The sequence below is a fragment of the Struthio camelus genome, chromosome 6 (genome assembly GCF_040807025.1).
Source record: "Struthio camelus isolate bStrCam1 chromosome 6, bStrCam1.hap1, whole genome shotgun sequence".
In the NCBI taxonomy this organism is placed as follows: domain Eukaryota; kingdom Metazoa; phylum Chordata; class Aves; order Struthioniformes; family Struthionidae; genus Struthio; species Struthio camelus.
Window position 1 is genome coordinate 38,983,150 of NC_090947.1, and position 16,756 is coordinate 38,999,905.

Below are 16,756 nucleotides of genomic sequence, written 5' to 3' on the forward strand. Positions count from 1 at the left end.
TTTGGGGATAATTGATTCAGTTATATGGATTTATTCTTTACAGTTGGAATTTGGACTGGAAACGAGAAGGGAAAAGAGCATTCTTTATGTAATAGCAGTATGCTCAAATTGCCCTGGCAGCCTCAAGGGATGAAGTTTGTAAAAAACTTTGTTCTTAAATGCCCCTTTACCAGCAAAGCTCACTTTACATTCTCTGAGTTAGCTACCAGTTTTAGATGTAAAGATTATTTCTAGGTATTTGACAAGAGTCACTCTCTTACTGATCCTCTAATAGGTCTAGAACTTCTTTAAATTTTGCATCTGAGAAGAAATGTAGATGATGTAAATCATGGTCCCCATCAACTAACTACAGTGAGTGTGAGTTTGGTTATGATTAATATCACAGCTTATCTTTATTTTCATTTAAAAATGTGCTGTACAAGGTAGAGGCCTATAATGTCATTAGGCACTTTAACTACATCATAATTTGATAGTCTTACTCATATATTGTTAGAAAGCCTATAATATCACATATAAGTTGCTTCGAAGGCAAATTTTAATTGATTAGAATTCAGGAATTAAAATTAACAGCCTTCAGAAAATTCATTAGCTACTTTGAGTTTATATCTTGAAAATTTGGGAGAGATACCATGTTAAAAATACAGAAAGAGAAATAAAAAGTACTCTACTAAGTCTCCATTTTAACATACTAATCATAGCCTTATGTTACTATAATTCTACTTAGCTGAACTTCTTTAAAAACAAATATGACAAAATTATAATTATTGCTATGCATTCCATATTTGCTCTAGAACTGTGATCTGCTCATTACTTTCTAGACATAAATAAGGGAAAATACATGCTCAAAGTAATTTGCAACCCAGGGTTAGATGGCCAGGCAGACAGATGGGCAGTAAAATGAGATGAGGGATTTTTATACAGAGATCGGTACGATAACTTTGTATAATCATCTTTCACCTTTTCACATATGGAGGATGCCAAGCTGATGGTGCTGGGAATTGCTATGCAGTTTTCAGCAAAGGTACACTTTTTGAGAGGCTCTCCAGTCTACTGAACTTGCAGAAATATGGACCAGATTTTCAGAAATATTCATGTTGAGCAGGTACTAAAGAGCTGATCAGTGCGTGTAGCTGCATGCAGAGGAGATGGACTTTTGGGAAAAATTAGATCCTACCTTGCCAGAAATTCATATGGGTGACAGATGTATTTTTATGGGGAATGCATTCTGGTCTGGGAGGGGCATGGAAGATTAAACACTGCTCCTCCTCTGTCTGTGCAGTGCGGGACATTAAAACATGCCTGTAATGCAGATGAGTTGTGGCCAACAGTCTAGAGCTATTTCACAAAGCTGTAGAATGGTTGGCCGTTTACTGGGGTGGACAGCATGGAGTGCATTGACGTGGAGTATCGACACAGACCTGAAGGTATAATTACAGCACAAGCAGGCAAGTGTTACCCTCACACCTCCGTTTTATGGTGTGAAGAAACCTGCGATAGCAAGGAGTATTATGCGGAAGTTGATGTTTTTAATTAATGGGATGGGGGCAGTGACTCAGACAGTTATTTATATTCATAGGTAGCATAAGAAATGTGGATCTGCGAACTGCGAAATAATCTAATTCTATGGATTGGCCCTGAAGCACAGTAGTGCTGAGCCGTGGGAAATTTGGAGACTGGTATTCTACCTGATGAGATGTCACTGAACTGTGTTGGGCTGAAGACCCTCCAAAACTACCATTCACACTGCTATTTTGTATCTACAATCCCTTTTGTCTCTCCTAACAGAAAGCTCATGTGAAAACTTCCTTTGTTGCACAAAGGACTGTAGAGTGCAAGTTAATGATTTCCAAAGTGATAAAAGAAGGGGGCTGTTTCTGCAGAGCATGTAATTCAGAGAGTTAGCTACAAATCTTCTTAAGACAGAGCTAGCAAATAGGAATTTTCAAGCTTATGTTTTGCATTACGTGTTTTTCTGGTGACAAAATTGCTGTGAAAACCAGACCCTTCCTAACCCATGTTATATATGTTTTTGTTTCTGAAAATGTGCGTTCTGAGATACAAAATCCTGCGTGTTCTTACACTGTTATGCTAACAATACAATTCCTCAGGTTGTGAATTATTAACCTATTTTTTGTCTTCTAAAAAGGGACATAAGTGCTGGTCATGCAAGAGCAAAATTGTCTCTAATACTTACTTCTGGTGTAAGTATTTTCCCTTTCAAGGGAAATAGCCTATAGATTCGGTGTCCACAGAAGTAGAAAACAAATTGAATTTTATTTATCTAATTAAATTTACTTACTTACTTTGAAGGCTTCATGTGTGTCTTTAACAAAGCAAACTTCCAGCTAATAAAACGTTGATGGCACCATTGTCTATGGGTGGCACCTAAAGGAGATATGAGCCCTGATTTATGTAATATATCAATGCCACCAGAGTATAATAATTACCACGTTATATCAATAAACTGTTCCTTACTTTGTAACATTAATGGTGCTATCCTTTTAAAACAGATGGATAACTGTCTCTTAAAAATATGTAACTAGCAATCTGGCAGAAGGTACTGTACTATATAGTAGGGAGTGATTAATTTTCAAATATTCAGTTTTTCCCTGTACATGCCAACTCCCGTATTGGAAGGCTTCTGAAAGTGAGCTTTGAGATAGAAAGGGGAAATTTCTTTTGAAAGAGTAATAGAAGCTGTACTCACGATTCATGAGACATTAGGTTCGAGTGGTGGATTGTTTTATTCTCAAAAATACCCTATGGAACTGGTACCGTGGACTAGCTGGGTGCTGGGTGAAAAGGATGGTGATTTCCTTATGAAACTCAAATTATTATTACTATACACTGGATTGACTTCATGACAAATGGGTCTTCAAGTGGCCTTAAGTTGTATACATATTGAGGAAAAGGAAAAGGATATACACTGCTTTTTCCACCTGATCCTTCTGCTGAAATGGGAAAGGTATCAATCTTATGGCTGTTAGAATGGCTGCAAACAATTCATTAGAGTTGGATTTCAGCTAATGGCTTTCTCTGCTCTTGACTCGCAAAGCTCCATGTCTCCATTTCTTTAAGTACTCCTGCCTGTGCCGCCATGGAGCCAGCCAGTTAATTAGCTACCCCGATTCTGGAAGGACAGCGTGGGCTGTCCAAGGGTGGGCAATGTGTCACCCAGACTTACTGATTTGGAAGCAAAAAGGCAAAATAAAATCTGCAAAAGAGCAGGACATATCTTTCAACTGGTAGCATTTTACATTACCACAGGGAGAAGTCCTTGCATGGAAGGAGTGATACTTGAATATTAGAACAAAATTAAAGTAAAAGCCTTACATCAATATAAGGTAAAAAAAGTGTGATGTACACTGGCATACAAGACAGATTCCTTTCTGGCTTCCTGCTTTTAACAAGGCAGAATTTATTCTGTTTACTTCAAATATTGCCACAAGCCAAGATGTCTAATGTCAGGACAGAAAAATCTCAGCAGAAAAAAAAATGCTATCCTCTAAAAGGAATCATAGTCACTCTTGTGTTTTAATCCCACCTCCATCTGTGGCCTCCGGCAAATCACTTAACCCTTCTGACTGTGTTCATCCGACTGTAAAATGGGGATAACAATACCTACTTACCTACCTCAGAGGAGAGTTGTAGGGATTAATTGGTTGATGCTTGGAAGGCACTTTGAAGATAGAAAGTGCTTATTTTAGAGCCTGTTGAAATTATTGGTGACACTGATCAGCTAAAAGTCAAAGGACCAAACTCATTAAGGTTCTGATCTTCTTCCTCCATTTGGTGATGTTTATGGGTTAGAAAATCTCACTGCATGTGGATAGTTTATTGTTTGTTTGGAAGCAGACTAGACTGACTCTGAAAAGATGCTTTGAACAACTTTGTTAATCCTTTTAACAAACATGTCTTCATTTGCATATCATTGAAGCGGAAGGGTTTATCTTTGATGACTATATAGCAGAACACTTCAGGAGACATGTTAAAGTTTTTTCCAGAATTGTGGTCAGATCAGAATTACGAAAACAAAGTAAAACCTGCCTAACTGCATCATAAGTCATTTCTTTGCTATAATCAGGTAGTATTTCGGCTTCCCTAGCATTCAGATATATTTCTGTTTAGCTAGGAGGTGTGTTTCTTATGACGTTCTTCTGTCCTGCAAAATTCCATTAGAAACTTGTTTGCAGCTTTGTCTGGGTTAGTAAAGGACAGTATATGCCTGTGTGGATGTATACTAAAAACATGCTAAATCTCTGTTTTCAAAGCACATGGATATAGTTAGAAAATATAGTTCATTGTATGCACGTTTACATGTGTGTAGTAGCATAACATCAGGGTTTCTTAGTACACAGTTTTTTAGACTGTAAAATATAGTTATACCTGAGACTGTGCGTTGCTTCTCCTACCGGTATAAGTAGAACACAGCTACTTGGAGACGAATAGGCTGGATGGGGCCCTGAGTAACCTGATGGAGCTTGGAATCCAGAGGCCTTTCCAACCTGGACTATTCTATGACTCTAAGTCGGTCCATCAGACCATGTCCTCATATCTCTACTACTAGCAGTGCCCTGAGTTACCTGGATCAAAGTATATCCACGTACGTTTGCATACATTTCCATTTGCTCTACACAATGGAAATAGCATTTTGATGTTATGTTTCAGCCTGACAGTTTTTGATTGATCTTTTGTTGAAACAGTGTCTCTGGAATTCTGGGCTTAAAGTATAGCAAAGTATGCTAGCGTGTGCCATATTTTTTTTTAATATAATTTTCACACATTTCTTTTAATTCCTTTCTTTGGATGCAGTAGTAGGTATTGATTTTTCACATGTTCTGAACTGGCTGACATAATTTATTTCTTGTTTTCCCTCTTGTTTTGTGTCTGAAAAGAGGCGCTGAAAGCAGAGTTAGAAATAACAATTCTTCCTATTTAGTTCAGTTCGGCCGTCTGAAGCTCACAAATGATTTAATTTTGTTCCAGCAATCTCGAAGGAAAGTCTGTGTGTATGGGTACTGAACCTCAGTTTGGATACTTATTCTTGGATCTGAATGGCAAGGCCTGCTCCTGTCTTTGCTTCCTCTCAAAGTTGGTGATTAAATCTGTTGTGCAGCTAGTACAGGGAGCTCAACCAACTTCATGGGTGTGTTTCAAGTGTTTCTTTCTTTCGGATCTGTCCTCCCACAATTTTCCTGAAAAATCACTGTAGAATTCCAAACATTTTTGTATTACTGGAAGCCAGGACTGGCATATGCCATCATTGGATAGGCTTTGAGATATGGCCTTTTCTTCTTGCAGGAGGTGCAGGCCTAAGGCCTGGTTTACATTTTTGAGTCAGTGTTTCCTCCATAGGTAGTATAATCTGTACCCCTTACTCAGTAACTGTTCATCGATATTATATCTGTTGAAAACATGACTTAACATTTCTAAAACACCAAAAAAGTCCCCTTTAAATGTTGCCAGATTTTCAGTGCTGAAAACTCAAGGACCCTCTACGTGCAGTGCTTGCTGAAATACAGTGAGTAAATACACATGTAGGGTCTGCCATATCCAATCATTTATAATCAAATACAAGGATGCTGATACAGAGTTGCAGAAGCATTTATGGCAGCTATGTTCTTTTTTCCATTCATTAGTTAACCACGCACTGAGCACGATACTTAAGCACTATTATTACTTAGAGCTGATGAGCTGTGAGTTTGCTCTTTGCAGAAAGCGAAAGTTGTACAATTGTAATGGGACTCTTGGAGATTTTTGACCCTGATGTAAATACTATTTTCAAAATTTCATAGGTAGGATTTGGGGACTACTCTTTGTAAATAATCACCAGGGTCACAGGGTATGACTTCTTCTCAGTCCTTGGGTGACCAACTACTACAAAAGCAGGATTGCTGCTTGAAGAAATGATTGGGGTGTTGAACCTCTTTTCTTTGGTTTAAAGAGGAAGTAAATACAGTTTTCAGGTATATCTTACCACATCAAGAATGGTCCAGCCACATTATAGAAAGAGCTAATCTCTTATAACTGAGTTTGCTAAATTTTCAGCCTGCTGGTTCAACTCATTTAAAAAAGGTGGATGAGGCAACTTTGTCTGGGCAAACTTTATGCCAAGCCAGGCATCATCCATGTAATTCCGTAATGGCTGGAACGAAGCCGTTACAAACATCATCGTGTGTGCTCTGGCTGATTTGACAGGAATGTGATAGTGTGCAATGCCTGATCCAGATCAAATCTGTCCAGTTGGGTGATTCAGCAACATAGATCTGTTATTAATATCTGTGGAGCAATCACCTCTGCAACAGAAGATGGGGTAGAATCCTTAAGGAAAATACAAAATAGAAGGTGAACATCATAGAAGATTACAGGGCATTAAAAATCTCTTCCTGTCTTTTCCTTTTTCACGAGAAGGAGAACTGCGTTTGGTTTGTACATCATCTTAACGGGAAATAGCTGCGCTCCTCCCTGCCAGGGAGAGAGGAATTTATTGTCAGAACTCTCTGTTCGGCTCTATTGTTACTGTCTCGTCAAATTGTTGAACACATAGAAGAAGCAACTAGAAAATTATTTGTCATGAATATTTGTCCATGTGTGCATGGCTGTTCATGCTTTGTTATGCGTAAGTATTTTAGCACAGTTTAAAAAAAAATCTTCCCCGAACACATGTATAAACAGAAAACAGGTGAGTAAGTTTCAGTGGAGAAGTGAGAAAAAATGCCACCGAAGCCAACTGTGATCTGTGTTTAGCTGCCTCACTGCCTTGCGAGGTGTACCTGAACAGAATTACGGGGAGTGCAGGAGCTTCAATACTTTGCAGAGATGGCTCCCGTTTAGCTTAACTTACTCTTCAAACCTTCTCCATTAAAAAAAAAAAAATTGCAGCCTAAGATCCTGCTCCTTCACTCATGAGTCCAGTCTTGAAATAGTCATTTTATAAATCAATTTGTTATTCTCGGAATTTGCCATTATTTTAAATAGACAGATCTTTATTTCTGAGGTTATTTTTCAGTACTGAGTGAAATTGTGAAAAACATACAAGAGGGGAATTCTAAAAATATTTCTAGGTTACAGTCTGTGTTCAAGACAGTCTGTACTAAGTGCTATTTTATCTTTTTTTTTAACTTATAAAAACAGGAAGAAGTCTTGCTACTTCTGAGGACCCTGATAAATGTTTCTACCTGTCTTTTTCTAGAAAGATCTCTTCAGGTGCCAAGCAAGGGTCACTGTAACCATGGATACTTTTACTCCTTTTTCCACTTGGGTTTCTCTGAAAAACTTGGTATGATGCCCAGTTTAAACCACATTTTGTGTTAGGTAATCATAGGCTCAGTCTGTTCTTGAGTATTGTGGTTTTAAGTTTTCAACGGTTGCTCTGTGGTTTGAAAGCTGTGTTTTTTATTCCCTCTTCTTTTCTAAGCAAAGAAGATGTTAAAGCAAAGTTGCCTGATAACAATTATTCCACCAAAATAAAGTCTCTTGGGAAGGATTGACTGTTGTGTGGTTTAAAACTGAAACCAAACTAAGAAACCGCTTTACTATATCGTCTATAGTTTGCGTGTTCAATGCGAATATATAGCATTTTATGGAATTCGGAAAGAGATTTTTCAGTTCCTGCAATTTGATCAAAATGCACTTAGGAATTAGAAAATACTTAATTTGTGTTTTTAACAAACATCTTAAGAGTCACTCTTAGAAAGATTTGTGAATTTATTTTAGTGAAATGTGTAACACTTCCATGAAGTAGTCCGTCAATCCTCCTGTGCTGTTTGGTTATAGATCTACAAAGGATCCAAGTCTGGCCGAAGCAGTAGGATAATACAGCTGAGGGAAAAAGTTAAATACACGTTTTTATCACTATTCAAAATGGATGGAGGTATTAAGCAAGGGGACAAAGGCACATAAGGGTACATAAGATGAAGATGACGCCATAGAAATAGAAACTGCTATTATCAGATGTGGAAGGAAAGCTCAAGAAGCACAATGTGATCAAGTCAGAAGGGCCACATCAGTGCCATCAAGTTCTGAAAGAACTATGTTAAGTGAGAAGTCATGTAACGGGTAGCTTTAATAAATCTGTCGAAATCAGGGCAAAGTCATATGGCTGTTGAATAGCAAATGCAGGGCCTGCATTTAAAAAGAATACTATGGGCTATTGTTGCATTAGTTGTCCCCCTGGCATGTGAAGCTTTAGAACATCATTTGGAGGGAAGCATGTTTAAAGGTGTGGATGTACATGGAAAATGAAACAAAAGGGAAGTTGAATTTACTGAAGGTATATTGTAGTATTGCAGACTAATTAATAGCTTCATTTGCTAACTCATTTTCTAGGCAAAACAAATGCGGTAGATTCCATTTGTCTGAACAAGTAAAGCATTTGATACAGTGCCATTGGGGTGTTTAATAGTTAAGTTTGTTAAGCTATAGTCTGTAGGATTAAGACAATATTTTTGATGTGAATGAGGAAGTTTATAAAGGGGAAATTACTATGTTGACACTGAAAGGGAAATAGTAGGTTGCAAGAAGGTAATCAGTAGAGCTCTTCAAGGTTCAGTGTTGGAACCAGTTGCATTTAGTATTTTCCATTAACTTTGGGACAAAATTAGCAAGCTGCTGAAATTTGCTGATAGTGCCAAATTAGGTGTCACTATTAAAAATTAGGATATCCTCAAACACGACAGAAGGGAGAAAAACAGAGAGATATTAGTTGCAGGTCACTTGGAACCACCACTCCATACAACTGAGAAAAAGATGTCCTTGATTCTTGAATATCAAGTAGGGTATTCCAGAAGAGAGAAGGAAGTACTATTGCTGAGGACCCGGAAAAGTGTTTTCTGAAATTCTTTTTACAATTCTTAATAAGAACAATGAATTCAAGTGGGATAGGTGCAAACAAAGACTATTGGGGTAAGTGTGGAATGGAGAGCTGCTCTTGCAAGAGGAAACTGAAAGAGCTTTTTTTCCTTAGTTCACAAAATGAATGTTGAAAGGAGGAAAGGAGCGGGAAGGAAAAGGAAGAGAAATACTTTAGCCGGTATCAGCACACAAATGAATGGATGTAATAGCATGGTGACTACATTTTGTATAAAGATGAATAAGTTTTAACTAGCAGAGGGACAAACTTTGGGATCATTTTCCCAACAGAAGAGAATTTTAAGATGGAGCTTATGATACAGTTGTCTGCTATGACAGATTGTTTGGACTTGTTCGCTGGTCCAGTTCTATTATCCTAGGTTCTGATCTGAAATTCCATTCCCTTGATAGCCGCAAAGTCTATGAGAGTTAAAATGTGCATTGTAACTGATCCCAAAGTCTATGCATTTCTATAACTTTTATGCTTTGCATTTTTATTTAATTCAGAAGATTGTTTGCATCCTTTTCTTTAGCTTGTGAGCAGAATCCATAGAGTAAAACTAAAAAGGCAGTTAAATTATTGATAAGGTATAAAAGGGATACAGAGAATGTAAAAAAAAGATAAATGATATTTACAATGCTTGTACATATAATAATGTAATAAAATCCTATATACAATGATCTCAGAATAGCTTGTCAAAGATAAAATATCATACATGAGATACAAGAAAGATCAATATCAGCTTAATTATTTACTTGAAGTAAATAATGTGACACATCTGTGATCTCCCTAAGAACCTGTTGAACTCATGCATTTGGCTTTTCAGAAAAGTTGTGAAGGGAGCATGAAACAGAGCAAAACCTGGATCCTGACATCGTTCTGCTTGGTAAACTCAGCTTGAAGCTAACCGGGTTTTTTGTGGAAGAAGGGCTGCACTGGGGTAAGTATGGTTAAACAGTGAAGAGAACAAGGGGTAGCAAAGAAGAAAAAATGAACAATAAGAAGTTGAGAAGCAGCAAACAGGAAGAGAGGCAGTAGGGACATTGAGGGGCAAGGGCATGAAAAGATGGTGACAGATGAAGTAGATAGTCAGTCATGCTTTTTTTTATTTCTGGTTGTTACAAAACCCATAGAAAAGCAGCCTCATCCTGATGGGTAGGAAGAGGTGAAGATTTCTCAGTAAAGGAGCAGATCTGCTTTGAATTGTTGAAGGCTGAGCTGAATGAGACAAATGAGAACACAGAGAGAAATGGAGACCTTAGGGGAAATTTGTCGCAGCTCAATAAGGACAGGGATAGTACTGGTTTCACAGGGACTTACCTGTCATTCAAGGGAAAAAGTCAAGGGAAAGCAGAGAAAATGCTGGACTTTATTTCTGTGAGAAACAGTTATAAATACTAAGACAGGTCCCGAATTGTTTAATAATATATATTGATGCATTCGTGCTTGTGTCAGCTCTAAAAAGAAAATAATATAATGCTTGTGAAAATGTGAGACTGTGACTCCTAAGAGAGAAAAATATTTTCTATTTCCAGTGCAAACAGAAAATAATGAGGAGAAGTCAAATATGGATCACATTATAATTTCTGTCTCTAGCTGTTAAACAGGATCTAGCTGTTTCTAGCTGTTAAATCTTTACATGTTTGTCCAGCATGTTATTATTAAAACACCTTTGATATAGTTTTATCTCATATAACAATTTTCCTTCTATTACTGTTAAACAAGAAATCTTTGCTTATTATTCCTCTGATTTCTCACATATATATATATATCCATACACACACACATACACACACACACACTTTTAACTGTGAAATGGTGCTTGGAGGGGGCTCTCTTTTGAGTAGTAACAGTGGGCAACATGTAGCATTTACCCCACTCACTTCCTTATCACATGGTGAAGATCCACAGAGGAACAAAATAATCACTGCAATAGCTCACCGAAATAGCATTTTATCTATTCTGATTACAGGAATTGCAGACCAGCAGGGCTTTATTTTTCATAGAGTAGTGCTGTAATAGCTCTGAGTGTCCCACCAGTCAGGCTAATTCCTTACCAGGAGGACCTACCTACAGAGATAGAAAGAGTTTAGTTCTCTCTCCTGCAGTAGTCAACAGGGTCCTGTTTAGGTCGAAGTGTAAGATGGGGCCACTTGTCCATTAGGAAGTAGAGTGAAACCACTAATACATTTTATGTAGACTACAAAACAACTGCCAGACAGTAATAATTTTCAGTCAGTGCTGACCTGGGGTAGATTTAACAAGTGACCTAGAAATGAAAAGCTCTGTAGGCAACTGCAAATCCCCCGAGCTATTTTAAAAGGCATGCTTCTGAAAGATTTAGAAATGTATAATTTAGTAAGGGACAGTCAGTATGTTTTAATTAATATGCTCACATTTTTCCAGGTCTGATTCTCTTTTTCCATTTACTTGATACCACCATTTATATCAGTAAAGAATGAATATAAAATACTATTTCCTAAGAATAGTAATGCTTTATGCCAACTTTGCACTAAATTAATTTATGAACAGTAAGGTGATACAGAATCAAACTCTTTTGAGTGCACATTTGCATTTATGAAAATGAGTGAAAATACAGTAAATAAAGTACATTTTGAAATCAGCAAAATATATCTTTGATAGTCCCTATCAGGGGAGATATCCAGAGCAGGGTAATGGGGCAGTTTCAGGGCAAGTACCTGAGCAAAAAAGTTAAGTTTTTGAATGAACATGAATTATGGGGAACTAAATGTATAAAATAATGAATGATCTAGAGAAAACAGAGCAGAAGCTCAGTTTCTTCTAGTTTTACAAAACAAGAACAATGAAATGAAAATAGTGGTGCCTTATTGCTCTTTTGGCTGAGCAACTCACATAGCCAGTATGCCTTAGTACCAGTACCATGGAAGCCACTGTGTGACTAGATGTATTGCGCATGCACAGTCTCATTGGATCTGCCCAATTTCCTGTGGATGTGTATAGCAGCTATACTGCTTGTGTTTGGTAGGCTCCATGCTTCTGGAAAGCCTTTGGTTTTGCTGCAGATATGCTATATAGTGTAGAGCTGCTCCTGGCTGCCTTCTTTTCCTTAGCTTCCCAACAATATCAGCAAGTCATATTAGAGGTCTTCAGGGTAAGAAGGGAGAAAATGAAGTATAAATTGGTATCCAGGAGAAGGCTGCCACTGCTGGAAGAACTCATCTTGTCTCTAATCTGCTCACTGTATACTCTTGAGTGATCTTCAAGTAAGAAGGCTGCAGAGTTGCCCATAGATCATTGAACTGTCCTGGTGGATGGCCTGTGGACTAGAGGTTAAGCATCTCTGACATAAAGTGTAGGAAGTTCAGAACTAGTGCATGAAAATATTTTTCCCCGTAATGGTTTCACCTGTTTAATTCTGACCACTGTTCAAGGAAGGTTACTGGGTAATATGTGCTAGGGTCTAACACAGTGTGGCAATTCCCAGATTTCTTTTTTTTTTTTTCGTAAAAGACGACATGTTAACTTACAGAATGAAGAACTGTGCTCTAATCCTTGTTACATATAGCTTGTCAGTTGGGACTCCAGGGCTTTATACCTGACTTTACCAGGTCAGGTCTTTATACCTGACTCTCCATCATGTGCTGGATGACTTTAGGCACATCTTTAACAGCCACTGCATCAGGTTAATGCTTTTTAAAAAGAAGATGACAATGTGTGTACTTGAATCCAAGATTACCTTGAATATTCAATAATCTTATATTATACAAGAAGAATTAGGACATATATATGATAAGTTAATGTTTCCTAAATTAGTTTTATTTTTAAAAACTTTCTGGTTTTGATCTGCTGATAAAGATGACCTCAAATTACCTTACATTGACTGTGACAATACTGTGCCCATGTGCAACGGAGAAACTGTTAGTGTGAGCTGCTTGCCCCCCTTTCACAGAGGCAAAGCTGCCTTGTATTAACTATCTCACATTTACTACAAGGCATCGCTCCCCAAAGACTGACCGTGTGCACCTTTTGCCTCTACTAAATCAAGGCAATCTGTTGTTTTATTTGATGTTTGTCATGGTACTATCTACTTATTTTCTGAAACTATAATAGATACACAGTATTTTTCCTTTCCTTCCAGCCAGCAAGACCTTTTTGGTGGTGTTATTTTGGGCAGGTTGATGGAAATAGGGGGTTTGCAGTTACTCCAAAAATGCTGAGGCTGTTGACCTCTACTGAGAGAGTTTGTGCGATAGCTGCTGAGCTATTTTCATCTTCTGCACACCTAAATTTTGCTCTTGGTGTTGACACTTTCATAGTTCCAGTAGGATAGGGTTGTCATCAAAGGAAGTTGAGATCACACAGGATGAAACGGTCTGTCGTTCAAAAAACGCTGAAGGAAAGTTTTGGACATGGGGAACAAATTAGGTAACCTGACTGAATGTCCCTGAATATACACAGGAAGAGAACTAAACATGTAGACGATGGTGTTCCAGTGGTTTACATGGTTTGAAGATTCAATGAAATAGACTTCTGAGCATTAATTACATATGTAGGTCCAGAAAATTAGAATCCTCAAGTCGAAAAGTGTGTGGATTTCTATGGTAAACTTCTAACCCATTGATGAAGAATAATTCTCTTAGTGGTTAAGGTAGAAAAGGCTTTACTAGCCATGAATTCATAGATAGGACTATACTGCCTACTCTGCTTGGTTTATATTTTGGTTTGAGTATAGAATCCCTATAATCCAAGCAGGAAAGTATTTGGAATTTAGAAGGTACCTAGAATAAGTTAACAAGCTAGAGGGAGCAAGTGTAGAGCTTAGGCAGAAGCTCACCTTTTTTGCATTATACATCCAAACTAAATGACTTCAGTATTAATAGTGCCCTTCTACAGTTGTCTGCAAAGGGAATTACCTATCAGTTGATTAGGGAAAAATTCTGGGGATCCTCATCACAAAGAAACATGGAATATTCCCTCAAATATATAAATGAATTCAAAAATAGCAAGGACCTTATTCAAAAATAAGGTTCTATAGAATGAAGATTTGCAACTAGCATTAAGTTGACATAGAAATTTAGAACTGTATGTCAGTCTAGGCTAAGTGCTTTTTTAACCACTGGTTTTCCAGGAGCAGTAAGCAATCAGGGAAAGTAGTAAGAAGTGTTCTTGACTTCTAGTTCACTTACATGTGAAAAATGTAACCAGTTCTGGTATGCTGTGGTTAATAATATACAGAGTAACAAAAATACTCTCTTCATTAATTGTTTTTAATAAATATTTTATATCAAATAATATTCAAATCTTATGTATTTATGGTGATATTTAGAAAGCTTCATGACTATTAGATGCAGAAGAAAAGAGATTATTTTTAAACAGAGGGTACGCGAGCTTGTGAAATGTTCAGTGCCTGAATTAATGCACACTCTGCAAAAGTCCATTTTTCAGTTTAGGGTAAATTGTCTTGACTGGGGACAGTAACACATTCAGCGTTGGATTTAATGAACTGGACCATAATCTGGGTTAGCATCTCTTAAACTCTGAAAATTAAGAAACATCCAAACAATGACTCCTAATAATACCCTCAAATAACGCTTAAATTCTTGAAGTGGTTCCTCGGCTGAAGTAGCTGCTTTGTGTAACAATGAGCCTTATACAAAGGCTCCCTAGGGCAGGAAGACAGGCAGGATGTGGACTTGAAAGTTTGCTGGCCCAGTCAAGATTTTTTATCGCCTTGGGCTAAACTGCAGCAGTTGATTTGAGGGACTGTTTAACTGACTCTTATTTCTACAATGATGTTACTCTATACATACTTAACTGAAAACTTTTAGCTATACCAGCTGGCATCACTGTAGCATTTCTAAAATAACTAGAAAGCTGAAATCAGTGAATCAGTGTTATAAGTATGGCTGAATAGAATGAAAACAAAGAAGTGAAATCAAGATTTTGAGTAGTTTTCCTTTTTCTCTTGCTATAGTCGACATGATTACTCTGCAAAGTAGTATCTCCTTACTACGAACTACTCAACACTTCAGCCCCACAACACCTCAGCCCCCCTGTTCCTACTGCCTGAATCCTCCATCCTGAAACAAAACTTCCAACTTACATTTCATTCTGAAAGCAGAAGGAAGTATACATATTAGACTAATTGGGTTTTTTTAACTTCTAGCAAGTAGTAAATATATCTATATTGTTAAATGGATTTTACATACAACAAGGGCCCACCAAAGCGTTCTTTTAGTTGTGATGTTCCCATGTGGCTCTTCTAATGTAATGCATGGCCCTTTTTGTTGTTTGCATTTCTCACAAGTCTGTAAGAACCCTCTGGTGTGTGGAATTCATAAGCATACTTTGTAATGGAGAGTCGCTTTGTTTGAAAGCTTGTATTACATACGACCAGTGGTCGTTTTATGAACATGCTGCTACTTGAATATAGCAAATGACCAACTGGGAGATGTGTCTCATATCTTGCATTTCTGACTTAAGAGATTGTAATGCAAATAGGACGTAAGAGAACAGAGTTATAGTGGAAAGATCTGAGTAAAGTTTTACAAGAACCTAGGTAATATAAAACGAACCTGGAATTAATTGGATTTTATAAACATATAAGCTAATCATTCTGACTTTTAAATAACTTGAATCTATTATCTAGGAGGAGGTCTATTCCATTGTGAGGGTATGGATTTGAAAGGGAGAGAAAACTGCAGTGAGTAGTTTCCACATTAGTAGTTTCCTGTCCTTAACAATTCCAGACCCACAGACCTTGCTTATCTCTAATAATAAAGTCTTAACATGGTATTAGAGGAGAAGAGAGAATGCCATCAACCTGCCACGGGTGGCACCGCTGTTTCTGTGGTTTATGGCGGGTATCTTTTGTTCTTTGGCTTCAAAAGGCAAGTGGTGACATCAATTGGTCCCAAGGCTCCTGAATGCTACTCTGGTGTGTTTTCTGCTTCTTATCACCAGGCTTTACTGTGTTTGATTTTAATTTTCTATTAAAATTGCTTTGGGCTTACTTGTTGAGGTGAGTATTTCTTGGTGACATTTATATTTGAAATATACAGAAGTCTTGTTTCTCTGAACAATGGTAGAAGCAAATTTCATGCAAACAGCTCACCATCAGAGAAATTTTTGTTATAGTATTTCCTCTTCCCTAAATGCTACTTTTTTTTTTTTTTGCCTCTGTTTTTAGAAAATGCAGTAGACATCCCATCTTATGGGAACACATTGAACTCAAGTCTTCTCACTATATAACGCCTTCTTGTCACACTCCTACCTAGGACTGCGCTGGACCACACTACAAGTCTATATGGATGTAATAGATATTTTGAGCTTTGGCCTCTTCTTTTTCACTTTGGTGGAGACTACAGATGTGAACGATTTAACTGATCCATTTGTTTAGATTCCTTTTCAGTAATAAGTGTGCTTTTATTGCAAAGCTCACTCGAATAACAACTAGTACGTTCCTTAATTTGGTTTGCAACCTGACCGGGTTGCTACTTTTAGTTACAGTTCCTTCAGCGAGGTCATAGAGGATATACATTCTCACACAGTCCACCTTACTTCATAGCTGACTGTGACATATGTCCCCAGAAATCTTTGGGTCGTTCATGAGTGGATGCCATGTGAATGAGAACACAGCAGTTCAAGTAGTCTTTATGGAGTGGCTGCTCTCCTTTAAGCTACTAGACTAATTAAAAGGAAGTAACTTAAGTCCAGAAAACTTGAATTACCTGACAATGCACACTTAAAGACAGATTTGAGGAGAGGACTTGCACAGTGAAGTATTCAACTAATACAAACTCCACAGGCAAATCTTTCTTTTTTTCTTTCTCATTTAAAAAGGAGATTAAATTCAAAAGACTACACTGATGCTTACATAACTGAACTCTTTTGTAGAACTGAGAGTTTTGCCAAAGCATCTGC

General features: G+C 37.5%; 1 protein-coding gene across 1 annotated transcript in view; it reads left to right on the forward strand.

Annotated features, from left to right (window-relative positions):
- The window catches only part of THSD7B (thrombospondin type 1 domain containing 7B), a 557,432-nt gene that overhangs the window by 55,882 nt on the left and 484,794 nt on the right, over positions 1-16,756 (forward strand). The gene's annotated exons all lie outside the window — the stretch shown is intronic.